The sequence below is a fragment of the Solea solea genome, chromosome 7 (genome assembly GCF_958295425.1).
Source record: "Solea solea chromosome 7, fSolSol10.1, whole genome shotgun sequence".
NCBI lineage: Eukaryota > Metazoa > Chordata > Actinopteri > Pleuronectiformes > Soleidae > Solea > Solea solea.
The window spans coordinates 18266836-18280659 of NC_081140.1; the positions used below are offsets into that span (position 1 = coordinate 18266836).

The 13824-nt window shown below is 41.8% G+C and overlaps 1 protein-coding gene across 1 annotated transcript in view; it reads right to left on the bottom strand.

The window, feature by feature from the left end:
• Positions 1-13824, bottom strand: part of schip1 (schwannomin interacting protein 1) — a 188045-nt gene that overhangs the window by 165350 nt on the left and 8871 nt on the right. The window lies entirely within an intron of this gene.

The window sequence follows — 13824 nt, forward strand, 5'->3', positions numbered from 1 at the left end:
ACGCAATCACACGCGACGCACGATGGAGAAGTGGCTTTCCTCCTGTCCTGCTGGAGGGACTAAAGTGGAGACCGTTCACTTAACACACGTGTGTACATATTACTACACACATGACCTTGAGATAAATACAAAATAATCGTCCTCAGTGTTGATGAGACATTCATCTATGAGATTTCTACTTCTTCAAAGTGCTTACTGCACAACTCCACACGATTTTACAGCTTTTACCATAAAAAAAATATTCTTCATTTAGAGACACACAGAATACACCCACTGACAAAAGGCCATTTCTCAGTCTGAAAGCAGACTCCATACCCATGAAGATAAATGTCAGTCAGTGGCCGATGTTCCCACTGGAGAGAGAGGCCAGAAAGTTAGAATGAAACAGAGCCGGAGAGGAGGGCTGGCTGACCTCTGGCTATCTGCCCCCCTGAGACCACAGTGACGGGCGGGTGAACAAGGGAACGAGGGTGAGAGAGGGAGACAAAGAGATGGATGGGAGACCAAGTCATTTCTCCTTGACATTCAGGACAGCTCGACAGCCTGACGCGGGAATAGAGAGAGAGAGAGAGAGAGTCCTGCACAGGAGAGACTTGGCACACTATAATAACGCTCTGTGGATCCCATAGACTACGTGAGCCGTCAAGGTGAGAGATCAACCTCAGCGGCAGACAGAGACAAGAAGCAATCACAGGTTTCAGCCGACAACTGCTGCCACACAGGCGAGCAGATAGGCAACGATCTCATTTGTTTTTGTCTGTTTGTTCAATGTAGGACACGTGGAGCTGCTGATCAACAAGTCTTTATGGAAAAAAATCAGAGTAGACAACGTACGTGTGTGTGTGTGTGTGTGTAAGCGTGTGCTGCACTCTCTCTCCGTCTCTGTGAATAAATGAGAGAATAAAGCCATGAAAAGAATGGAAATGACAGCAGGCTCCAGCCAGGATGAAGATTATGAAGCTGATAGGAAGAAGAGTCCATCAGTCGCCACAAAGGCTGATAACATCGAAGCAATCTACGCACACTCATCTCCCTGATCACGTTCAGTTCAGAAATCAGATAAGACGTCTAATTATAATGGCCATGTGTGTAATTGTAGAATTGATCACTATATATGGATGAGCATGTAAACAGGTTTTTCTCGCGGAATACCATAACTGCTCTCTTTTTATTAATTCCATAAAGCAATAAAACAAGACAATGTCACTGCTTATGTGTGAGTCTCAGATTCATTTCTTATTTATAGAGCATGTCAGAACACGGCTCGGATTTTTCCAAATAAAGAAAGAAAGATATGCTCCATGTCACTGATCATTGTTTCTGACAAAAAAGAAGAAAGTCAACACTATTTGTTACTCACTTTCTCATTTTCTTTATCTTTACACACCGTGATCTGTGGGGTGTCACAGACAGAAATGAAGATTGAGGCAGACGGACGAGAGTGGATAAATAGCGGAAGGTAGACAGGGACATGATTTCATTTAAATAAAAGTCTGGACACTCTCAGGAGATCCTGCCAGCTCCTTAATCTCTGAAAATATCTGAATGAGCTTGTGTCTTCCTGCATACTCAAGCCTGATGCTGCTCCATCACATGGAAACGAGAGTTGAGGTCTGAAAAAGGCTTAAGATTTCCAGTAACGGACCTGAAAGTTTTCCCACACAGGTTGTAGCACGACCATTGACTGCAGTCAGCTCTGATGCATATTGAAGCGCTTTAAAAGGATTGTTAAACGACGATGAAACTTAAAATAGTGCCTTGCTGCAGTCCGTTAGAGGCCAACGGGCAGGAAAGCCTCGAGCTCAGAGGCTGTTGCTTCCATACACACAAGGCAGCTGCTGCTCAAACACCATCAGAGAGCCTTTGTACACATATGGAAACATGTTAACATGCAGAAAAACACGACTGCGTCCAAACATGTGCAGGCGTTGGCTCGTCCTGAGGTGCAAAGAGAAAAAAGCCCATTCCAGAGAAAGAAAGGAGAGGAAAGAAAGTTCATTTAGAACAGCAAACAAGCTGTTCACAGCGTCTTCATCTATAATGCAGAAGAGAAAGCCCGAGTGCACCAACAACAGCAGAATAATATACTGATGTAATCTTGACGCTGCACTGCACACACACACACACACACATCTATGTTCCTGTGTGCAGCAGCCATGGTATGTGAGAACTAAGTTTGAGTTCTCATGCACACAGTGTTGTGTGTTTGCATGCATTTCTCATGTTTATACAGCATGTATGGGGAAAAATCCACGCCTCAGCTCAACCTCGTCCTTCCTCACACAGATAGATACACAATGACAGACGGGCTTTGGAGGGAGGATGGAGAGCCTGGTGTAATGCAGCTTCAAACACTCAGAGGGATCAGAGGGAACATCACACACGCACACACGCGCGCACACACACACGCACACAAAGCCTCTTTCTAACTCATTCTGCAAGACCGATTACTGAAGGGAAGAAGCTCTGGGAGAAAAATGAAAGAAGAGACATTACAGGTGAGGAGGAAACGCACAGGAAACGCCAAAGTGAAAAATGGATTTCTGACGCTACAAAGGAGGTTGGGTGAAAAGGAGAAAAAAAAAAAGTGTGCAAAGTGCAAAACTTTTTTTTCCTGTTGGAAAACGATGTTTTTATTAAGGCCATAGTTCTCTCTGGACCAGGATGGCATTAAATGCTCCCCGTTTCCACACTTCTCACCAGAATAGGCTGATGTACCGGGCAACTGTGAGCTAAGTGAGCCATCTGGGAGATAAGGAGCTAAATATAACCATTACAGATCCTTTACTTATGCTACTCCAACTAGCATCCCTTTAGCCACTGATGGAAGCTCCATCCAGGCTCCTGAATAATCTATGAATTTGTGTTGTTGGCTACACAAACGGGGGAAACTACAGATTTCTGTCCTCCTTCGATGAAGACCAGAGTGGCCTACTGACACATCCTGTTATCACAAGTGAGCGAAACTGAAGTACGAACAAGAAAGTCATTGTTCTTATTTGCACATTTGAGTTGAGGTGTGATAAATGTGAGAAAATAACTGTGTATGAAGTTACAATCTTTGTGTCGGAGACAAGAATAGAGCTCTGGGAGATGGAAAAATAGATTATTATCACACACACACACACCTGATCACAGGTTAATGATTAGGTCATTAGGGCAACCCACTTTGCAGAAAATGAGTCTCTATATTTGTTTTGTAAATCCTTATTCTGACCTTTATCACATCTGAGGAAGGCAACGTTTAATAAGGCTTTATACAAAAGGAAAATGGAACTGCAGAATGTGAAGAAACAAAAAAGTGAATGAAGTTACTGTTGCGGCTGTGTTGCTGAAATATCTACTGAAGTGAATACACTAAGTGTCTCCTGAGCAGGAAACTGTAAAACTGCACAGTACTCTTACTTATGCTGCAAGGAAAACTATCTTCTTCTGGTAAATCAACTAAAGCGCCAACTCTAAAAGGCTGGAAGAAAGTACGGTTAGATCTAGTGCCACTTGAGTATCTTACACGTCTGCGGAAACACTATATGAAATATTCAGAACCTGACATTCTGAGCCATCAGAACTTTGACTGTACAATGTCAACGAAACGTAAGATGTTGTAAAACCTGTTTGTGAATTATGTTTTTGTCACATTTGTCTGCGTTTATGTTCATATTGGATTTGTCCTGTTGTGTGATCTCATGTAGAGGATATCATTTATCAGTTCTTGAATGTTGGTACATGTGAAAACTATTGTATCCTCAGATGCTCAATCATTTCATTATTAAATGCATTATGCAACAATTATATCCTGTGCAATATACAGCTATTAATGCTAATGTTGGATATGTGGTGTCTGTATGACTGCAGATGTGTCACCTGCACCAAACTGTTTCATGCTTTCTGTGACTTTACTTCAAGCTTGAGAAGAAACCAGATAGGAAGGGTGAGGCTAAAGAGAAAATGGATATGTGCCTCACACACGATGGAGAGAAAGAGAGTATTTTGGTGGGTGACAGACAAGCACATTAATAGTCCACACACACACACACACACACATACACAGAGTGTGAGAAAAAAGACGAGATGTAAAATGATGCAGAGATTGTGAAATGGGAAACAGGCGATACCGAGTTCATAAACCTCCATCATTCTCCTCTGCCATGTTGGATTGTAAATTGACTTCCACCACTCGGGCAGTCATTTTCACCACTGCAACAATTAAAGGATTAAATGTCTGGGAAGAAAATGAAAGACTTAACTTACAGTAGTTAACTAAGCGTTAACTCAGAGGTGACTAAATAACTGCTCCTGAGGAAAATTTGAATCTTAAAGCCATCTGGGGTTAGAAATGATCTGCTTTGCTGTAATGGTGCAACCAGTATTTAGTTTAAGTAAGGGTGACACTCTCTCACACTTGAAAGCCTCCATGTGGCCATAAATTGGAAATGGTTAGATTATTTTACGAGTTATTTTACTTCCCAGTTTTACAGATTTATGCTCCTCGTTCTTCACGGAGGTGTTTTATTTCCTCATCCCTCCACCAACCAACCAACCAACCAACCAACTTCTCATCAAACACATATAATGCTATGGTAAGCATATGCTATGTATAACACTGCTTACTGTGCCTGACTCATAGTGTGAAGGATGACATGAGGAGAACATGGAGCAAAAGGTTTTGACGACCCACGTACACTTTGTGTATTCACAAATGTTGACGCAACAAATCAGAAGTGGTGCTATCGTCTGCAGAAAATTAACAGACATTCCTTTGTCCACAGCATCTGCTGGTGGTCGCTAACATCTGCTGGTGATTGGCATCCGACTATCTTGCCACAGATAGTAGATCACATTTAGACCGGGATATTTCAATTTACAAATGTACAAATGTATAAAATAGGTTCCATGGACAACAATATTGTAGACTTTATTCTAATGTTGAGCTCAGATATCAAGCCTGCAGTGCTATGATGATGCAGACGTTTTCAGTGTATTAATAATAATAAATAATTTTTCTATATAAAAATAATTAATAATATAAGACAATACCGCACCAAACCTTAATCATTTTGTTTGTCAAAGATGTGAGTTCTCTCTTACTATCTCTACTAACCCCTCAAACATGATGTTGTCTAGATTATTGACCACATTTAACCCTTCACAGTCCATTCCACTTGGGTGACATTAACAGAAAAAATGAGGTAGATTAAAGGCTGTGGTTTGTCTCTTTGCAGCCAGTGCAGCCCTTCTCATTTTTCTCTTTCTGCCACTCCCTTTACGGTCTTGGTATTTTGAGTTTAATACTCGGCTCTGTTCCCTCTGTGGCAGGAAATAGCCTCCACTGTAATGAGTGCGGGAGGAGGAACATTTGGAGCTGGTGTATAATTTCATTCTTCAAACTAAATGTTTGACGGTAAATGGCGTTGTAAACCTATCTCAAATACTTACACACACACACACACACACACAGTGGCTACAGAACAAGAGTGTTTCCTGTTTGCGTTACCAGTTGTAGATGCCTCGTGTGGAGGATCATGAAGAGGAGTTCAGGATGAATTTTCATGATAATCACCTGGTCCAAGAAGAGTAAAGGACGACACACCATCAATGTCTGCTGCTTATCAAGGTCTAGAGACTGCTGTAGAGATTACTGTAATATGCAGGCCTGATGGGATGCGAAAAACCTCTTCATTGGGTTTCCTCTATTCCCAGTTGGACTCAGTTTAAGCCATGTTTCCACTGAGTGGAACCGTTCAGTGTATTTCTTTGAGTTTCCATTTGGAATAGTACCAACATAACTTTCCCTTAGAGTAAAATAGTACATTACACACAATAGTCCACTCTAATATGCAAACCTCTGCAGAGATATCACCAGATATCTGAGCTTCTCACCTTACTACAAATGGTCGACAGCAGACTTCCTGTGTGGGGCATTACTTTCCTGTGTCTTGCAGTCACTAACCAAATACTTAACTATTGATGTTTGTTGGCTGATTTACGCGTGTAATTACTGCCGTTTCTGCACTCACTTGCCTGCCAATATCAAAACACCCTTATGCAGAAGTGTGTCCTCGGCCGACACACAGAGCCAAAAAGAGTGAGGGAACACTATACGTCAAGTCCAATTTTATTTATAAAGCTTCAAATCACAATCACAAATTCCCCTGCGGTGGCATAACAAACCATACGGCACTACGATACACTGTGTCCTTGTTTGACACTCCTTCAGGGGCTAAAGCCAAGAAACCTCATGAGAGCAACAGAGGAACCCTCTTCCAGCAGATGACAATATATATATATATATATATATATATATATATATATTTATGTTGTAAATGCTACTTTACAGTTTTTAACACATGCAAATACAAGTGCTTTGACAATGGCTTCAAAGATTCAACAATCTACTACTGGCAAAGGCACAACTTCAAAGAAAAGGCTCTTGGCTGAGAAGATTCCCCAACACATTAAAAGCACACTCACATCAAACAAGCAATCAAACACAATTTTTACTCACTAACACGTACACAAGGCTGACGTTAGAGAAAGGTCTGGCATCTGGCCCACAGTAATCGTCTATCTGTTCAGTCCTTTAATGCGTGTCGCTGTTGTTGTGTCTTTGGAAAGCTATAAACAACACGTACTAATTATCAAACTAAGGGGAAAACACCACCTCCCTTCATCCCTGAGTCATAGATCAAAAAGACACGAGAAAGGGCCGACAGAGATCAAATGTGCTTGTGGGAAATCCACCCACGGAACATTTCCCCAGCCTCCTCTGGCATATTTAACCCGTGCATCTAATATTACAAACTCACTCTTGAACGCAACAACAAACTCCTTTGTCTGTATGTGACATATGGTGCTTTTCCACTATACAGTCCTGGCACGGCACGGCTCTACTCATGGCTTCGTTTTTAAAACACACGACACACACAAACTAGTGACTTGTAAAAGAGTTGTTTTCGGTGTAAATGAATCACCAGACTAAAAAGCTTTGTTCACGGAATAATTCTACTTCCTGGATGACTGGAGCACAGACTCCATCTAAATGCACCAGACTCCACTGTTACATGTTAAGATTTTAGACATTTCCATGCTAAATCTTCGCGATTAACGCATGTTTTCAGGATTTTAAAGTCTTTTTAACTGATTTACAGTTCGGCATTATTAGTTTGATTCTTGTAAGAGCAAGTATTAAAAAAGGTACCAGGTACTATCGCTAATGGAAAAGCAAGAAAAAACAAAAAAATACATAAGAGTTGTGCCGAGTGTAGGGGAAAGGCGTCAATTGCTATTGCACATGATAAGCCTTCGTAAAACAAGGTCTTTGCCTTAACTACATATAAAAGTCTTATTCTAAGGCTAGTATCTCCAAATTAGTTTTTATTATAGAGCAATTATACTTACGGGTAGTATATTACATTTCTGCCAATACACCCTCCCAAATGTTACACACTGGTCCTTTAAAGCTTTCCAGAAACCAGCCTAAGTCTCTCATGGTCAGTCACTTAGTATGAGGTCATGCAGCAGAAAACAGGCTGAAAATCATCTGAGTCCTCGCAGCTGCAAAATGTGATCAAAATACAAAATCTGAAGAGATAACAGGGAGGACATGCTGCTTCACAAATCAGCCGTAACTCGTGTTTTTGCAGACACGACTCTGCAGCCGCCCTGCCAAAATCCAGTCCTAATTGGAAACTAACCAATCCATTTGGAGAGAAAAGAAGTCAAATTAACAGCCCACAAAGATCAGTGGGCTGCTAAAGCAAAGACATCGCAGTAAAAATACTTAAGACTTGAGAAACATGCACATCTGTAAGAGCAACCAACACGGGATTATCTCCTTAAATGGCCAGAAACGTGTCATTGAAAGTCCCTCCTATCCAACTCATGCTTAAACTGTCAATACAGCAGTTAGAGCAATGATTTCCTCTGTAGTTTTCCTTAGCATTAATGCTCAGTATAATGAGACTAACAGCAGCTTTAAGTGACACAGCATGAACTTTATCAAACCACAGAGGTGATTCTAATTTCCCAGTCAATGCTTTCTTCTAATGGTCGATTTGTAAAAGACGGCTTATCTGTGCTTGGTCTTTAATGACGCTACAAAAACAAAAAAACATTACTGAAACAGAACAATCAAACACTAAATGAGACACAAGTGTATCAGAGTGTTCCTCTCGTGTGTCTTCCAACAACACCAGTATTTTTCTGATTTTCTGATTCATCTCAGACAGAAATCTGCCCTGAACCTGATAGAAGTAGTGGAGCTGCTTAAATCGTTGTGAATGTATTCAGATTAAGCCCATACACTAAAACTAGATGTAAAATGTCCAGGTAGAATGTCAATGTTATTATCAACAGATCTTTTCTCTCTCTAATTCTTACTGGGAACCATGAGCACCACACGCGAAAAATAGGTGCGATGCCGAAACTCAAAAATAGACGCATCTCCCGCTTGCAGTGTGGACACTCTAATCTGTTAACACGGGCGCTGTAATTAAAACATGACGGTCAGCAGCAGTGAATATGTGTCCGGTGTGAATCAGGCCTAAGGGGTGTGGTTTACTGACCAGCAAAGGTTCCCGTGATCAGATCAAAAGACAAGTAAATAAAAGATAAATCCCACAGCCCCACAGCATATATATGAGATAAAAGCGGGACTTCATTCTGGCCCACCCTCCACTGCTGCTTTTGATTTTTCTTAAGCTTTACAACCTTGGCTCCCTTTCCTCCCTGAGGACAAGCTACCAACCCCTGTCTCTACAACCACGACTGTCAGAGAGGACGACTACTATGTCTCTAATATCGTGAATGGACATTAATGATAAATGGCTGATGAACAGGAGGGGGAGGAGGGGATTGTGCGGTGAGGGAAGGAAGATGGTAGTTAGTGTGTGTGTGTGTGTGTGTGTGCGAGTGAACTATTCAAGGGGTTTTCCATCCAAGCCAGGTCAGAGAGGAGATCAACCGACTGCTCCCTTCTCCTCCAGGGATCTCATTATGGCAGACTCACTGGCCATGAGGACTGAGTCTATCTAGCCTATGAGACGGGCTAAAGAGGGGGACAAGCCCTGTGTGTGAGAGGATGGGAGGAAGTGGGGGGGGGTGATGTAGCTGAAAGACATGGTGGAAGAAAGAGAGACAAACTGCAGGGGAGAGAGAGAGGGGGAGAGAGGGAGAGCATGTGCAGAGACAGGAGAGCCTATAGCCCGAGGTACCAGATCGTTATTGCTGCTGCAGATGGTTGGGAGATGCTTGCAGCAGATTTACGTTTCGTTATAGTCGGCGTATACGTGTCACGTCCATGTCCGCATATGGCTCGATGCTTGTTTGCTTTAAATAATGTCAGCTAAATGACATGTTTTCTGGATAAATAACCAATTAGAAGCGCGGAGGAGTTCGCAGTGAGATACAGCATCCGATCAAATAACCATACAGCAGCTGTAAAGCATCACTCTCAGTGAGTGCAGCCTGCTGGAAACATCCAAACGAGTGACTACAGGAAGTGTCAGACAGTAAGAAGAACACAAAGAGCTGTAATGCTCCCTCACCTTCCACTCCATATGACACTTTTTGCTTTTTTTGTGACTTGATCAGGATTGATCTTGCCCTGCACCTTTTCACTGCTCAGTTCTTCTCCATTTGTACGAGACTGTCGGTGTGTTTACGTGAGCAAAAGTGGGCCTGGACGTATCTTTCCATGTCCATGTGTGTAAAAATTCAAATCAGCGCCGCTTCATGCAGTCAGTCTCACACCCGCATATTCACTGGGTCATGGAGCCATAATGCAAAGTCATTTTCATCATTCATCTATTCTTTTCAGCTTTTCTAGTCATCCGTCAGTGTCTGTCTCCCTCCTGGAGACGTGAGGTCGCTCCTATATAGCAATGATAAATCTTTATAAACGGTATCCTCCCCGTGGGTTTGCACTAAATCAGCGGCTGTTTTGAAGCATCACTTTTCTAGGCGTGAGGCTTGTGAGCCGAGCTTGGCGCCACGATATACTGTATCTGTGTCGATTGAAAGCTTAATAATTCTCCAAAATAAAAGTAGCAAACAATTTCTGAATCATTAGGATGAGGATGAGGAAAAAAAGGTAGAATTAAAGAGATTAAAGAAAGAATTATGAGAAATGGGATTAAAGTCAGAATTTACATCTCAAAAGTGCTGTTTTCAATGTTTCTGTGTAGATCATTATGAATTTAACGAAACACAATCAACAACATTTTAGAGCAATAGACGAAGAGAATTACGAGTATGTGTCTAACGTAAGGAAGCAGCTCCTATTTAATTAAAGAAACCTAATTCATTAAATAGTGTTTGTACATAATGGGTGTTAAGTTTAGTATGTATGACTTTATGTCTGTGGATATTCCTCTGGGGATCATATTTTGCACAAGCAATCACATTTTCTACTCTAAGGATTACAAATGTGAGAGTTACTGTCTCTCAGGAAGCCAGCCGAGTCTGGGCCTGTTTTGACTGTAAATAAGCTAATAGGCAAATGTCATGGCCATTAAATGAGTTAAACGCGATCGATGTCAACTCCCAGGCAGAGGCATATAAATTCATTTCAAACGAGACACCAACTGTCACCAATAAAAGGAGTCATCTGTGAGCATCTGTCTGCAGAATCTGGGGGAATGGTGTGTATTCGTGAGAAGTGGACGCGTGTTTGTGCCTGTGTGGATCAAGAGGCAGAGGGAGGGGGGGGGGAAACGAGGGATGACATACAGTGAGGCTGAGAAAAGGGGATTAAGGGGGTAGAGGTAGAGGCATAGATGAAGCTGTCACTTGACTTTGTGAGATTCTTGGCATTGAGAGATGAGATAGAGCTCTCACGCAGGCTGCAAGAATGCTGACACTAACGCTTCCCCTCTGCCCGGGCTCCACAGAAGGAGGTGAGAAATGTGCAAACACGCAGCGGTGACAGGAAGAGATCAGCGTCCACAAACACTGTTGGCAAACAAACACGTACTGGTATTAGTGCAGCCCGGGCACACATGATGTGCTTTTATCACAAACTCATATACAGCTCTTTTGACTCCTCTTCCACTGACAGCGCCACCTCCACCTCTTTCACGATCCATCACTGAAATCATTTCCCTTGTAATCAGGCAGCCCAGCAGCAGTATTTCGTAATAACAGGCTCAGCACTGGTGCATTTCATCATCATTCCTATCTGGAACACTTTGATCGCCGGTTTGTATTTCGGGAAAAACAAACGTCCATAACCCCCCTAGAGGACCACACTCTAGCAACAACGCCAACACGTGCTCACATGTGCTGGAACACATATTGCAGCACAGCTTCAAAGTTCAATACAGACCAGTAATTGACGTATATGCTAATATGTGCTGTAAGAACCAGTGAAATCCATCGTGTGTTCATAACAGCTTGCAGGATTCATCTATTAGACCAGTTCTGTTCAAAAACATATTCAAAAATGATAAAGTCTCTGCTTCGAGAACACACCTCTATATTTGGGTTCCATGTCATATGGGTGTTGTGGTGTTTGAACCTGAAAGCAGACTTTCTGTCCTCTCTGGACACTCTGGCTTCATTCCACAGACCAAAGACTTTTACTTTTTTAATTGGACAGTGAATAGTGGTGTAGTAGAAGTGTAGTAGTATTTGGCAACCTGTCCAGAGTGTACTCCACTTCTCCACTGACAGAAACTTGCTTTTTCTCACTGTGTGTTTGCCAAGTTTGTAGTGGAAACTCCGGGAAGACACTGCATCTGGCCAAGAAATCACCCCACACACAACTATGTCTTTGTTGTGCAGTCTCAACAAAAGAATAATGTGCTGATGTATGAGTTTAAAAGGAACAGGTAGTCAGACATTTTCAAACAGAGGCAGGTTATGCTAAGCGAACCATCTCCTGGGAATGAATATGAATGAATATATATATATATATATATATATATATATATATATATATATATATATATATATATATATATATATATATATATATATATATATATATATATATATATATATATATATATATATATATATAAACATTATATTAAACAGATATGACAGCTACATCAATCTTCTCATCCAATTCTTGGCAGAAAATCCAATAAGTATGTTCACAAACATTTCAAGCTATTCCTTTGAGTAGGAATGTTTCATGTCAAGAATGACCTGGGGGGGTTTACAGCATTATTGATTATGCCAGGTGCTAAAACACTGCAGCTTATGAATACTCTCGCCCTGGTCATGTTTTCACTCTTCAAGACCCCCCCCCCCCCCAAACTCTGACACAGCCAGTCATCTATACAACAGTCCCCAGCAGGTCAGGCAACATACAGCAGCAGTGTCAGAACGGTAAGACCTATTGATTTACTATCAACTGACCAGCAACGACCGGTGAGGCAGGACATGGAGGGCCGGGGCCCTGGGTGCATAAATAATGCATTTGCTTCTAGGGTTACAGCAGACTTGAGACAGCCTTTTCTGAGGATGGAACTGCAACACATGGAAGATGCACAGAGACATGAGAGAGGTAACTGATAGAAACACAGTTGGAATCTGAAACAGAGAGAGACAGAAAGACAGACAGAGAGGTGATCAGGGATGTTTTTCTGTAGATGAGGGAGAGAAACCTCACTGTGTGCTGCAGTGTTTTATCTACTCCTGTGTGTGTGTGTGTGCGTGTGTGCTCAATATCAGAGTTCCATGAAATATGCATGAATGTTTGAATCCCTCCAACACTTTCTCTCACTTTCTCTCACACACACACAATGTGGTCTTATAGTGATGAATGTCTGTCCTTCAGCAGCCGCAGAAGGGTGAAACAGTGTGAAGGAGGAGGACAGACAGAAAGAGCCAGAAGACACAGAGACAGAGATGCAAGGGATTGGACCCAAGAAACAAATGGACAACAGCGGTGCCCGTCTGTCCAGCATTACTCTCAAAAGATAACAGCGCCAAACAAAAGTCAGTCATTAAGTCATTTCATTTAGTGAAACATTTCTCCACAGCGCATTTTATATTGTTCTTATTTACATGTGTATTTTATATCAGTATATAAATCTGTACATTTTAAGGATACTGTAAAATGTGCTGCAGAGTAACTATAGCCATATCAGTTAAAGTGTGACACTGGCTTTCACATGCCAGATTTAGTTTGTCCTTGTTTGTGTGGTTGTAATTAATAAAACAGGCTTACAGAAGACAGCCACCTTTGGCTTCATAAATCCAGGCCCTTGCCTAAAGTACACATAAAAGACTTATTCTAAGCTCCGAAAACCTAATGATTTTTATAAAAAAAAGTGAGTATACACATAGACACACATGCTAAGGGATAATATATTACATTTCCCGCCAATAAACCCTATTAAAATGTTAGTAAGTAGTATATTAACGATGTCCAATAATATTTAAGTAATGTGGAAAAAAAAGAAAGTAAAAGGCACGAGATGGACGGGTTGGGGGTGTTCTTTGTCATCGCAAGTTAGACTAACTTTCTAATTAGGGCGACATTTGCTGCTGTGCTAATAAACAAGAAACTCCTCCAAGCAGCACAATCAACCTAAAAACAAAGCACACACACTTAGCGCGCGCGCACGTTAGCTCTCACAGTCTCTCACCAGGACACGAGCCCATCTGTTTGCTGAAGAAATCCCACTTTTTCTCCAGCACTTCTCAAAAAGAGAATGCAGGAGGGAGCGTGTGTCTCACACACACACACAAAATGATATGCAGACATGACATCATGTTTTTCTCAACTGAGTCTCTGCACATGGCGTGGGCAGAGACTGTGCAGGTAGTCTGTGTGTCTCTGTGTGATTACTACACTATGAAACCCACAGACTG